Raw genomic sequence first — 13,070 nt, 5'->3', positions numbered from 1 at the left:
TGCCGCAGATCATCAGTGGATAGTATTTAATTATCATTATCCCTCAATTTTCATTCCTAGAACTTTTGCAAAAAAAAAGGAAAAATAGAAAAGTTGTATTTTTCACTGTTCTATTCACATACTGAAATTGAAAGATCTTCTATGTGGCCTTTTTTTTGCAAACTTCAATCAGGGCTGCAAATAAATATTTTTAGTCAATCGGACATCATGTCCGACAGAAATGAAATCCTGTCGGTCAAACTCAAAAACCTGTCGGTCATTCAGTGTATATTTTTTTTAAAATTACGGAGAAAGCGAGTAGGAAAAATAAAATTACCTTTGAACAGTTTGTTACTGTGTATAACAGAGAAATTGATTCGATAAAAGTGATCTTAGATCTTAGACCCTTGGAAGTTACGAAGAAAGCAAGTTGATAAAAGTGATCTTAGCAACACTCTTGAAAGTTACAAAGAAAGCGAGTTGATAAAAGTTTAACTTTGAAACACCCTTGAAAGTTACAAAGAAAGCGAATTGATAAAAGTGATCTTAGAAACACTCTTGAAAGTTATGAAGAAAGCAAGTCGATAAAAGTTAACTTTGAAACACCCTTGAAAGTTACAAAGAAAGCGAATTGATAAAAGTGATCTTAGAAACACTCTTGACAGTTATGAAGAAAGCGAGTCGATAAAAGTTAACTTTGAAACACCCTTGAAAGTTACAAAGAAAAAGCAAACAGATAAAAGTGATCTTAGAAACAAGGAAGGTTACGAAGAAAGCAAGTTGACAAAAGTAATTTAGAAACACCCTTAAAGGAGTTACAGAGAAAGCGGGTTGATAAAAGTGGTCTTAGAAACAAAGAAAGTAACGAAGAAAGCAAGTCGATAAAAGTTAACTTAGAAACACCCTGAAAGCTACAAAGGAAGCAAGTATTAAAAGAATAGGCTAAGTAAGAGACAGGGGTGTAAGAGATTTATTTTCAACTCTCAAGTTAATGGTTTATTTCTTTTTTCATTCGGACATCATGACCGACACAAAAGATTTTCAGTCGGTCAAATAGCTTTTTCTGCTTATTTGCAGCCCTGTTCAATAAACTGATTTTTGTCTCGCCTGTGAGACTTTAGCTTAGTGCTTGCGTGCAGCATATGGTACCGTCAACTGCTCTAACTTAGGATGATTGTTTGAAACATGGGACTGTTGATATCTGCCCTGTATTTTCACTTACAGTTAAATCTCTTTGACAACAAATTTGTTTTGATAACTCCACCAAGTTTATCAATCATTCTTTCTGTCATAACAAGTCACAATAACTTTCACTGATAGCACGCCCTTTTTAATCTGTTTTGTTTGCATTCAAAATGACCGGAGGCCGAATACAAACTTTTTAAAAATTTAGTACATAAACATTTTAACTAATTATGTATAAGTGTATTATTATTTTAATGTTGGAGCATTTTAAAATATTTAACATGACATTGGGAAAAGCTAAAATATTGATAAGAGATGTTTTTTTGACAGCTAATATTTTAACACATACTCATAAATACTAGAACTAGAAAAAGGATCATTCAAATGCAACATTTTGGTAATAAGATTAAGATAAAATGAAAAGAAGTCATGATGATCCTGATCCATATGGCCCAAGGCGACCTGTTCCTGGGCCTCCTCCAGGTTTGACAGGTGCACCACACCCGCCAACCCATTCAAACTTTCCACATCCCGTTTTGCCTGGGCAGCTAGCACATTCCTTTGAACAAATGCGGGAAAATTTACCAAGACCACCATTCCAAACACCACACTTACCTGTTGCAAATCCACCGTAAGTTTTTATTTCTATTTTGTAGAAATAGATATTGAAGCAGATTGAAGTGACTTTGTTTATATCAGTAATTTGAAACTTTTTTTACCTAAACTTGAATTTGAATTTCTTACTCTCGGGTACCTAATAGCCGGGGGGTTGGAATAAGCGGGGGGGTTGGAAAAAATCTCAAAACTTAATAAGCGGGGGGTTGGAATAAAAATGTTCTGGGTGGAATTTTTTTGAAAAGGAGGTAAATACAGCAGAATTGGGACAAAAAAGGGAACCTTCAAAAATATTTTCCCAAAAATTAATAAGCGGGGGGGGGGGGTTGGAATAAGAATGTCCTGGGTGGAAAATTTTCAAAAATTAATTAGCGGGGGGACGGCTATTAGGTACCCGAGAGTTCAGTCGTGGAGACCAAACAGCTTGCGCGTACTCAAGGTGAGGTCTCACAAATGCAATGAAAAGTGTTGCGGAGCATCTCGGGAGAAAGAAGTCGAAGCTTCTATTAATCAATCCAACGATCGAGTTAGCCTTCTTGATCTTGGTGTAGATGTGTTTCTTCGAAATTCAATTCACTATCAATAATCACTCCAAGATCCTTCTCTTGATCAACATGTTCTAGGACAGAGCCAGCGATCTCGTAAGGATGTGCATGTTGAATGTTCCAGAATTTCCCTAGTGTCAACACGTGGCACTTGTCAGGATGGAAATTCAACAACCAGTCACCAGACCACTTTTCCATTGCCTCGATATCGTGCTGAAGTCTAATTGCATCTTCAGCGTATTATTTTCTTCAACAAGCTTGTGTCATCGGCAAAGAGAAACATTTCTGAGTTGGTAACTTCAGCTAGATCATTGATGTAAATAACGAAAAGGAGTGGACCTAAGACACTTCCTTGTGGTACACCACTTTGCACCTGGCATTTCTTAGATAACTTTCCATTGACCTTCACATATTGGTAACGATCGGACAAAAATGCTTTCATCCAACCAAGTACCCTTCCTCTGATACCATACGCTTCGAGTTTTCTTAGTAATCTGCGATGTGGAACGGTGTCAAATGCCTTTGCGAAGTCGAAATAGATTACGTCAACAACCTTATCATTGGATATCGAGTCTGCACATTTGTCTAAGTAGTGAAGTAGTTGTGTCACTGTCGATCGTTTACCCATGAACCCATGTTGTTTCTGGTTGTTTGGTTGATAGCAATTTCTCATTCGTGAGGTGTTCCATTATTTGTTTCTTTAGGATTCTTTCCATTACTCTACACGCAACTGATGTTAAACTAACGGGCCTGTAATTTTCTGCAAGGTTCTTTTTTCCTTTCTTGTAGATCGGGGACACATGTGCAGTCTTCCAATCATCAGGTAGTTTACTTTCTACGAAGGACTTGGCCATGATAGTATGTAAAGGACCGGCTATGTAAAAGGCCAGCTTTTCAGCATGACTGGGTGAATCTCATCAGGTCCTAGCGATTTATTAGGATTCAAATCTTTCAGTTCCTTTTTGATCATGTCGATTGTTAGATCGAATGCTTCATCTGTGTCTGTTCGTGATGGAAACTCAGGTAGTGATCCAGCAGGTTCATTCGTAAAAACACTGCAAAACTGATCCTGTAGGATGTCAGCTTTATCCTCATCAGTAAAACGAAGTGATGATTTATCATTTGGATCAAGGAGAAGAGGGGAAATTCCCGTTTTGGTCTTCATTGAGTTCCGGATATGCTTCCAAAACTTCTTAGGGCTTCTTTTTGCTTGACCACAAATTCGTTCTTCTAGTGTTCTTCTTTCTCGTCTGATCTTTCCTGTAACCTTGTTTCTCGCAGTAGCGTAAATAGCTCTATTTCTCTGTTCCGAAGTTGTACCTATATGGTGTTGTTTTTTGTATATTTCTTAAAAGTCTAGTTGCTTGTATAAGTTTGTTGTTTGTGAATGTTGTAGTTGATGTTGTGTTGTAGAAAATATAATTCTTTATTCGTCTTTAAAAGAGAAGATCTTCTAAAGATGTATATACCCAAAGCATAAATATTTTAGTCAACAGATCCATACAAGAAATAACGAAATTACAACAGGGTGCTCTCTAGAATCAGTGATGGTTGGTATTTCTTTCATAGAAAAGTTTAAATAGTTTGAGCTTTCTTAAATAGTGCTAGGTTTGAAAGCTTTTGAAAAATTGGGAGTGTCCACGAGCGTGGTTGAAAAAATTTGGTCAAACTTGGAAGACAAAATTACCAAATTTGGTATTTTGAACAAACATTAAAAAAAATTGCAAAAAAGGATTGGAACAATAACACAAGCCATGTAAATACCAAAGTTTAATATAATGATAAAGATTGCTATTTTTAGGATCTGACATAGAAAGGGGTGGCAAGAATCAACAATAAAGTTGGGTTATGGTGCCATGTTATTCTGGGACCCTGAAAATTGGCCACTTTTTTTGGGGGGGGGGGGAGGGGCTACCATGGCTTTGCTGATCACACTATCCACTATTTGTACCAAAATTGTAAGAAACTGATGGAATGTACAACTTCTATTGGCTGGCCAAGAACAGCTCTTTTCAAAGCTTTCATTCTAAAGCAATAAACACTATTCTCATAATGAGAAGGTACAAGTTCAAATAATCTTGAGAAACTAGAAATCATATAATACCACTTGTTGTTGTAGCTAACTTATTGTCTTGAGTTTTGGAATTACAAGAAAGTCAAATATATTTTTTGGAATTGGTTCGTCAAAAGTGGTATGCACGTGGTGGTGTCAAAACTTTGTGTAAAAAGCATTTACGACGCGATGGTGCTATAAAGTAACTGTGTGACCCTCTGTCTGCCTCTTATTGAAATATGGCTCATTTATTATGTGGATGAAAGTATTTTTACCTCTTTATGTTGAAGCGTTTCTTTTTGAATGTGTCTTTCTAAATTGTGTTTATCAATTTGGCTCTGTTGCAGTTCTTGGGTAAGCTAAATATTAAATAAAGAAACTCAATTACACACAAAGATTGTAGGAGTGTGCAAAAGTGGTTTTGAAAATTGCACGTCTTGTTGAAGGCTTTATGAACTATAATTTTCGTTTTTTGTTACAGCTGTATCTTTACGCAGCTTCGTGTAATATTGTATTATCAATTAACAAACCTGTTGACAGCGCAAGTCCAACTGTTGCGATTCTTGACGAAGTCTTTCACATTCATCCCTCAATGTTGTGAAGTTTGAAAGAAAATGTTCAGCTTCCTAAAAAAGAATGCAAAAAAATGCAAAGGAATTAGCATTAGAGAACACAAAATGACCTCTGAAATTGTATTTTAAAATGTAATCAGAACAATTCACAGAAATGTAAACTGATAAATAACAGCAAATCGAAAGTCAAAATCCTTAGGTTGTAGGTTATTAGCATACAGCACGAGGAAATAAGGATCTTAATTAAAGGAATTTAAATTTAAGAATTAAAGAATTTCCAACCCACGGCCTTACGCTAGGAAATGTGAACTACTAATGACTGAATTTTCAATATATATATATATATATTTCCAAAACTGATAACAAAGAAAAAACTTTTGTCACATTTCCCAAACATGGTAGAGGCTTTTGTTGATTATATTGAATAAAAATTGATAAGATAAAACCTTCAAATTATATTTTTAAGACTAAGAATTCTATTTTCTGTTCGGATCACATATTTCTTTCACATTAATCAGATCAATCAATTTTCACTTTTACTTCTTCTTGTCCAATGAAACAGGGGCTTTTAATCACCTTTGAATCAACTGGGAGAACTACAAGTCTAACTACTGCATACGAAGCTGACTAAATAACTATGACAAATTGTACAAACTAGAAGTTTGCACATTTTTCAACCGAAGGCGAGTTAGTTGCCACGCAAGTTATTTCATGCACTCCACTGCAGCTCGCAACGAAAACTGTATCAGTGAATGTCAAATAATTATATGAATATCTTATGTAGACATGAATAGACTTGAGTGGAAGTCATTGCTGAAGGTGAAGAAGGAGGAAGGTAGAAAATGTGCTGATTAATTTTTTTAAATACTAGGTTTGTTCATGGTGTTGAAAGTTGGAGAAAATTCTACGTATCTACTATTACAGAAATTAATTACAGCCCATTAAAGGCACAGTCTGCTTATACTCACTTAGACAGGAGACCTGTCCTGTATTTGTCCTGTGAGGCAGATTTCTGCCTCAAAAAATTTACAGTGGGAAATTCATGTTTTATTTTGTTTCAAGCTTTCAATTTCTTTCTATGATTTTGGGAACTTGATTGAGGTAAGGGGGCAATCATAAATAATAAATAAATAATCGTTGGGTTTAACAAGTGAGTTAGTTGGTCATAAAAATTTTCGGGTTTTCTTAAAATTAGTCTGCGAGGCGGTTAAATGGCGTTAACTGAGAAGAAGATGCAAAACAACAGCCAAAATGACAGCATGTTTTGCATGGTTTCAAAATGAGCTTTGAACACTGTGACCTTTGACGCAAAATAGCGCATGTTATGATAAACAAAGCTAAAATGCTGCAAATGCGCTAGAAATCGCTCGCAAAAAATTGGCAATAATAAAATTTTAGAGCAAAGGGAACATCATTTTGCACAAGATCCTACTTCTCAGAGATTCCACTAATTTTTCTGGGATTTTTATGCTATTTTCCTCTAGACTTGGCATAGGATTGAAAAGGGTCTCATCTAAAAGTACAGAAAATCTTTTGTTTACTTATGAAACTGCCTAACTAGTTAACTAAGGCAGTTAACTTCCTTAAGCTAATTTTTTTACTACCAGAGTCCTGGTCTATTTCTGCTTAGAATAGTGGCAGTGAGTAGAATCTTTAGTGCGGAAGTATCTTAGTGCAAACCAGCACTAATATCATGATAATGTATGTCAGCGTATGGTGGGCAAGGCCAGAAGGGGGGGGGGGTGAAAAATGAAAAGATCTATTGAGACTGAAAGACAAATTTTTGACTCTGACAGACCATTACTTTGATCTTAAAGGTTTTGTTTTTAAATAAGAGTGATATTGTTTGCTTACTCATCGATTTCAATTCACAAGCTTTTTCACATTGGATTGACACGGATGTGCGTGGTGGAGCAAGATTGGTCAGAAAAAGAAAGAGAAGAAGAAAAACAATTCTTTGCTTATTATATCATATCGTGAGTGGTCCTAAATCTGACAGTCTTTTAAAGATACAAACTAAAATAAAAACAAACCTTTTGCTGTGACGCAGCCAACGAAGATACCAAAATGTCAACTAAACTGAGAGATTTGATACACTGAACCAATTGAACCAAATAGCAATAATTGCTTCTTATAAGAAACATAATTTTTTACTACAAAATTTTTAATGTTTTCAACACGAGCAGCAGCAGATTCAGAATAATAGAGGTAATTATTTTTACAACTCACACTTTTTTGATCACATTAATTGACATCTGGACATTATACCGTGAGATTGGGTAACTTGCATCAGTGGAGGCTAACATGCATAGCCCTCAAATGAATGACCCGGCTGGTCATTAAAATACAAAATTAAATCAAAACAAAAATGGTAGAGTAGAGCTGCGAGCGGAGCTGCGTAGTTGTATTTTAATGACCAGCCAGGTCTTTCATTTGAGGGCTATGCATGTTAGCCTCCACTGATGCAAGTTACCCAATCTCATGGTAGTTATTTGGGGGGTCGGATGTAGGCAGGGCTGTCGAATTTAGGAGCACTCACGGTAATATCCAGACGGTACTAATCGAACGTTCGATTGTGATCAAAGTAATCAATAATGATCTATAAAAATCGAAGGTGATCAGTGACCACTTATCGATTCTATCGGTGATCGAATACTCACTCAACTCCAAATTATGGCATTTTTATCGACCATTTTCGATTTGTCTGATCGTTTTGATTACTGTTCGATTACTTTCAATCACTTTCAATCATATTGAATACCTTCGATTTTATCAAATATGTTTCCAGTAGCAGCGCATCAAAATCAATCTGAAACCAAGTTTATTTCGGCCACTTAAAACACCCGATTCACGCGCAAAAACCACTTTCGTTTTCTCCAACCAATCAGAACGCGTGATATGAGTTACTTGAGGAAACAACCCAGGGCGAAGGTACACAAGATGGTGGGCGAAATGGGTAGGAAATAAGGAGGTCAATCTTTATGGCAGGTCTTCTTTTTGTGCTTTGGTTTTAGGTCAGTTTTTTTGGTTTTTCTTAAAGATATATCATAGTTATTCATAGTGGGCACCCCCCTGGATTCTGGGGGGGGGGGTTGAGGATTTTCAGATTTTTAAAAATAGGTGGGGGTTGGGTTGATGAGAAATTTCAGGTGGGGGTAACCCTATGTAGGTGGGGGTAACATTTTTCAGGTGGGGGTTGTCAATTTTTCTGTATTTAACTTTGTTTGATTTTGTACTTTTTTGTCTTTTTCAACTTTCCACATACTATACTAGATAAACATATAAACAAATGACTGTCATAAGTTCTGAGCACTGAAGGTTAAAAAGAGTTCATTTTTTCTCCAGTCTTTTCCTTTCCAGTTTGTAGTCCTCAGGACTTTTAACTGGGAACTTTAGTGTTCCTAAAAGGAACAAGACCTCCAAATTCGAAGGTGTGATTCGATTGCGCCGTTTTGCGCATATGAGTTTGAGTATGGTGTAGCCCCTTTCTACCGGCGAGGTTGCTGAAAAAGGTGGGGGTTGGGCTGATATGAGATTTCAGGTGGGGATAACCCTATGTAGGTGGGGGTGACCTTTTTCAGGTGGGGGTTGGAGGGGTGTTGCCCACTATGGTTATTGGTTATCAAAGTAATCAATTGGTTATCGAAGTTGTCAAAGTTATCGAAAGTAATCAATACGACCCACGGCATGCCCCGAACATATTTGGGCCTCTTGATTAATACTTTTTTTAAATGGCCCGCGCGTGGCCTGCGCGGGTCCGCGCAGTTTTGGACCATGTTCGAGCCAGATTTTCGAAAACTTGCTACGATCGCGCGTGTAATTTCAGGATCCCATATTTATATTTGAAATTCTTTATTTTAGCAAACAAATTTAAAAATCTTCATCTTTATTCAAATATATATTGTTCAAATATAAATTAAGAGTTAATCATCTATTTTCCAATTAAGTTAGGAAAATTATTAAAAAGAATGATTTGAATCTTACTATGGTCTTCTTTTTATTCTTTTTATCCCGTTCCCTTTTCTCGTGGTCTTCTCCTATTCGAAGCAGAATTTTTCTGGATCATTTTTTGTACTGTTATACAACTTTGTGAATCAAACTGGTATTTGGAACTTTGAATTTGTCTAATGAAAATATTTAACAATGGATGATGATAAACCAGGAAAGGTAAATAAAATTAAATTCTACTATTACTATGATGTTCCTTTAAAGACATGGCCCAAATATGGTCCGAACAAAATGTTCGGGCCGATTCAATAATACTTTTTTGTGGCCCGAGCATGGTCCGAACAGGCCCGAACATGTTCGGGCCATGCCGTGGGTCATTAATCAATAACAATCAAAGTACTCGAACGATTATCCAGTCTTCGAAGGGTTGTTAAGAAAGTGATTGAGGACTCACAATTTTTTTTGAAATTTTGGTACTCGAAATTCGATTGTTAATCCATAAATGGTTGTTTGATTACTTGTTGGATCATTATCATCGATGATTAACTTTGATATCATCATCGAATTTATCGATTAGTACCGTCTGGTAATATAAAAATAGGCAGACACTGTCCTGATATGAAATATGTGTCTGATGTGAAACGGGAAGACTTATGTAAAAATAAAAACCTTTAACAAACAAACAAAATACATCAAAAATATACAAACTGAAAAAATTTTACCAAAAAGTTTTTATCAACATCTTGCGTCTCTGAATTAATTGAATTGGATGAATCCATGCCAATATGATATAATCAATCTTTTATTTAGCTTATGTGGTGTAAATTTAAAACTCTTGTAAGCTGAGAAGACAGACTTTGCAGCTAAGGTTGTCGACACTTTGATCTCTTTAGAAATTCAAGCTGCACAGACTGGTTTGTTTTGATTTTGTTTTTCACTGCAAATCGCTACCATCTTTAAGCGCCATTATGGGAATTGCCCTGGACTTGGAAAAAGGTGATTCCCCTGCTGATTCCCAGTAGGAAACATAGTCAGTATTGCTCCTGAAGAACACCCTAGTTTTTAGCACATTAAAATAGTCTAAGTAAAGAATAAAGATTACCAAAAAATTATCAGCAGATTTATTCAAAATAATTTTATTTCTTTTTGGAGATTAAAACTAACTCTTGATGCCCATCCTCAATTTCAATCTACTTTGGCCAAAATTCCATGTAAATATTTTTAGTTTCCAGACCCCGTGGTTTCATTTTCAAATATGGTTTACCGGCACGGCTGCTTTTCACTGGGTTTTTGTTTCATCGACTGCTTGCTGGAAATGCTGAAGTTTCTCAATATTTGCCTTATTTTCATCTTGCAAGAGTCATTTTATTCAAGTATAAGTATGGTATTTGACAAAATCTTGATGGAAAGGTTTGAATCATTTTATTGTAAAATTGTGAAGATTTCTGTGTCCAATCCTTGACCACAAATTTGTCATTTTTTACAGCTTCTGTTCTACTTTTGATGCTTTTTCTTATTCGAACCAGAAAATTCAATTCTAAAGACCTAGGGCTATCAATTTAAGTTACTCTAAGTTACAGGGCATGAAAAGCTCACTGAATTTTGAGACAATCTTCTACCAACTGACTGAATTTTATGATTTTCACACCCAATTCTCATTATTATTTGATTGGTTTTCCGACAGGACACTACAGGAGCTTTATAAAATCGTCTTGAAAAACACCTTGAACACCAGAGATGAGACTGAATGGTACAGAAACTTTCCTGGGTTTCATGTGATGCATTTAAGCTTGGACTTTGTGGAGAAAATTGAGGTTGATTTATGGAAATCTCAGGAACACAAGAAATACTGAAAACAGGACCCTGCCGACGCACCGGACTTAACGAACACCGGACACGCGAAAGTCCGGTGTAAAATGAGAATTTTTTTACCACCGGACCATCTCTACACCGGACTTGAGGAAGTCGGATGTCCGGTGTCGGAGAAGGGTGCTTTTTTCCACCGGACAATCAAAACACCAGACATGACCAGTCCGGTTCGTAATCATAAATGTCCGGCGTCCAAAATTCCCCGTATGCAACACCGGACTGACACCGGACTTATTGCGTCCGGTGTGGTGAAAGGATACTTTTTACCACCGGACAAATACACCGGACAGTCCGGTGCGTCGGCAGGGTCCTCTGAAAACACACCACCTTGAGAGGTGAGGTGTTTTTGGGAAATTATTTTTTGCCAAAAACACCCAAAATAATCATGAAAGGTTTAGAAAAGGTGTTTCAGTTAAAGTGTTTTAGGGTTTTCATGATTTTTTTGACATGAAAGGTTCAGACTCAAAGTTGTGTGGCGGTTTTCTTCTTTGCTTAAAAGAAGCAAGCAGGCTAGCTCTAAAGCTCTAAAACAGCATCTAATAACATGAAAACTAGAATATGATTTTTCAATGGGAATCGAAACTATAAAGTGCACTTACAAAGGGGATGTCGACAATCGTCAGTCCTTTTTTTTATCGGCTTCAGGCCGTAATTACGTAAGGGGGAGGGGGTCCACAGGTGTTTGCCATAAGCAAAAGTTGGTAATGCAAAGTCTCACGAAATCGCATTTAGCAAACGCAAAAAAAAAACTCCATAATGGCGGCATCATGCGAGAGCAATCAGAATACCAAAATAAACAAATTTCAAAGGCTCATTGTCATTGTAAGTGATTGAGTGAAGCTATCATCAAAAAATAAAAATAAAACAAACCTTTAACCTTTCAATAATCCAAATAAACAAAATATTTCAAATGAATTGATGTTTAAGTTTGAAAACAAGCACCATTTCCACCATACACTTTTAGAGCAAAAAGCAGCATTTCGCTGAAATCTGCTGCTCTTCCCAGGCAAATAATTTCTCAGAATGTCAGAGAGTCTGGTGCTGAATATATAGTTTAGTGGGTCAAGCTTGTTTTAGTTCTCTATCTTTTATATCAGCTGCTGAAAACCTCATCTGAGACGGGGGGGTCATAACCGATCTTTGTCTATTTTGAAGTCGTACAATCTTTTACTTCTCAAAACCATTTAGATTCAGGTTTCGTATATAATAACAAAGATATTTAACCAAAATTTGTTTCATTAAAGCTATTTTCTTTCAGCGAAATAAGCCTTTAGGAAATATTTAAACCCCCGGTTTTATTTCGATATTTACAATGTGATTTTATAGCGGGAGTTGGGAACCGGCTAGATTGTGTGATCTGATTGGCTAAATGAGCAAACGCGGGACTCAGCCCAGGACTTTTTACCCGCGTTTTAAACACGTTTACGGCAATGTTTATTCTTTACACTTTCGTTTTCAAAATCTGTTGAACATGAATTTTGGCTTGTGACGATTACCTCGCGTAACATCTGTGGGTCATCGTTTATACGTCCAAAAATAGTTAAAAGAGAAGGAAAATCTCACTAATAATAGAAGCTCCTCGCAGTGTCCCAAAGTCCCAAAAAATACTAAGAAACCATACAATCCATCACTTCCACCATATTTTTCAATCGTATTTCGAGAAATATAATTTGTCATGTGACCCAATTCGGCAGTACACTCTCTCGCCCTCGTGGTAACAACCGCTATTCTTATCCCGCCCTGACTCGCCTCGGGTGAAATCCTAAGGTCACAGCTCAAAACCACATGTTTTCTCGTGGAAATAAAGAAAAAGAAAGGTAAATTTCAGGCCTTTAAAAGTTTATTTTTTTCAAGAATTTTTTGGCTGTTAAGAGGAAGTGGGGGAGGGGGTCAGAGTCTTAACAGCCTGAGGCCATTAAAAAAGGATTTTTTTTGACGATGGCCCCAAACCTCAATTTGTCAGATCTTCTAACAAAATTAATAACCACACTGTCATCATTGACAATAAAACAAAGGATTTTCTGTCAAGAGTCTTGTAAACATTCCAACTACTTCCATCTACTTACCATTTTAGCGCGGTCTCAGGATCGAGCCGAGAACGCTTGCTTCTGCGCGCATGAAAAACTTTTATCTGTCAATCATCTTCTCAAGCGAAGAGTATGCCAAGCAATTCTAGGTTTACGATAGTGCCGCAGATCATCAGTGGATAGTATTTAATTATCATTATCCCTTAATTTTCATTCCTAGAACTTTTGCAAGAAAAAAGGAAAAATAGAAAAGTTGTATTTTTTACTGTTCTATTCA

The 13,070-nt window shown here is 36.4% G+C and overlaps 1 long non-coding RNA gene across 1 annotated transcript; it reads right to left on the bottom strand.

Moving 5' to 3' along the window:
* Positions 1-4,652: 4,652 nt before the first annotated feature.
* LOC136809971 (uncharacterized) lies at positions 4,653-9,798 on the bottom strand. Its single transcript, XR_010847043.1, has 3 exons — positions 9,620-9,798; positions 4,908-5,003; positions 4,653-4,736 (listed from the first exon to the last, which is right to left on the bottom strand). It is a non-coding gene; the product is annotated as an uncharacterized lncRNA (long non-coding RNA).
* Between the last annotated feature and the right edge of the window lie 3,272 nt (positions 9,799-13,070).

Source organism: Clytia hemisphaerica, unplaced genomic scaffold (assembly GCF_902728285.1).
Source record: "Clytia hemisphaerica strain Z4C2 unplaced genomic scaffold, Clytia hemisphaerica genome assembly, whole genome shotgun sequence".
In the NCBI taxonomy this organism is placed as follows: domain Eukaryota; kingdom Metazoa; phylum Cnidaria; class Hydrozoa; order Leptothecata; family Clytiidae; genus Clytia; species Clytia hemisphaerica.
The sequence above is the reverse complement of the archived record's forward strand: the minus strand, read 5'-3'. Positions and strand labels throughout refer to the sequence as shown.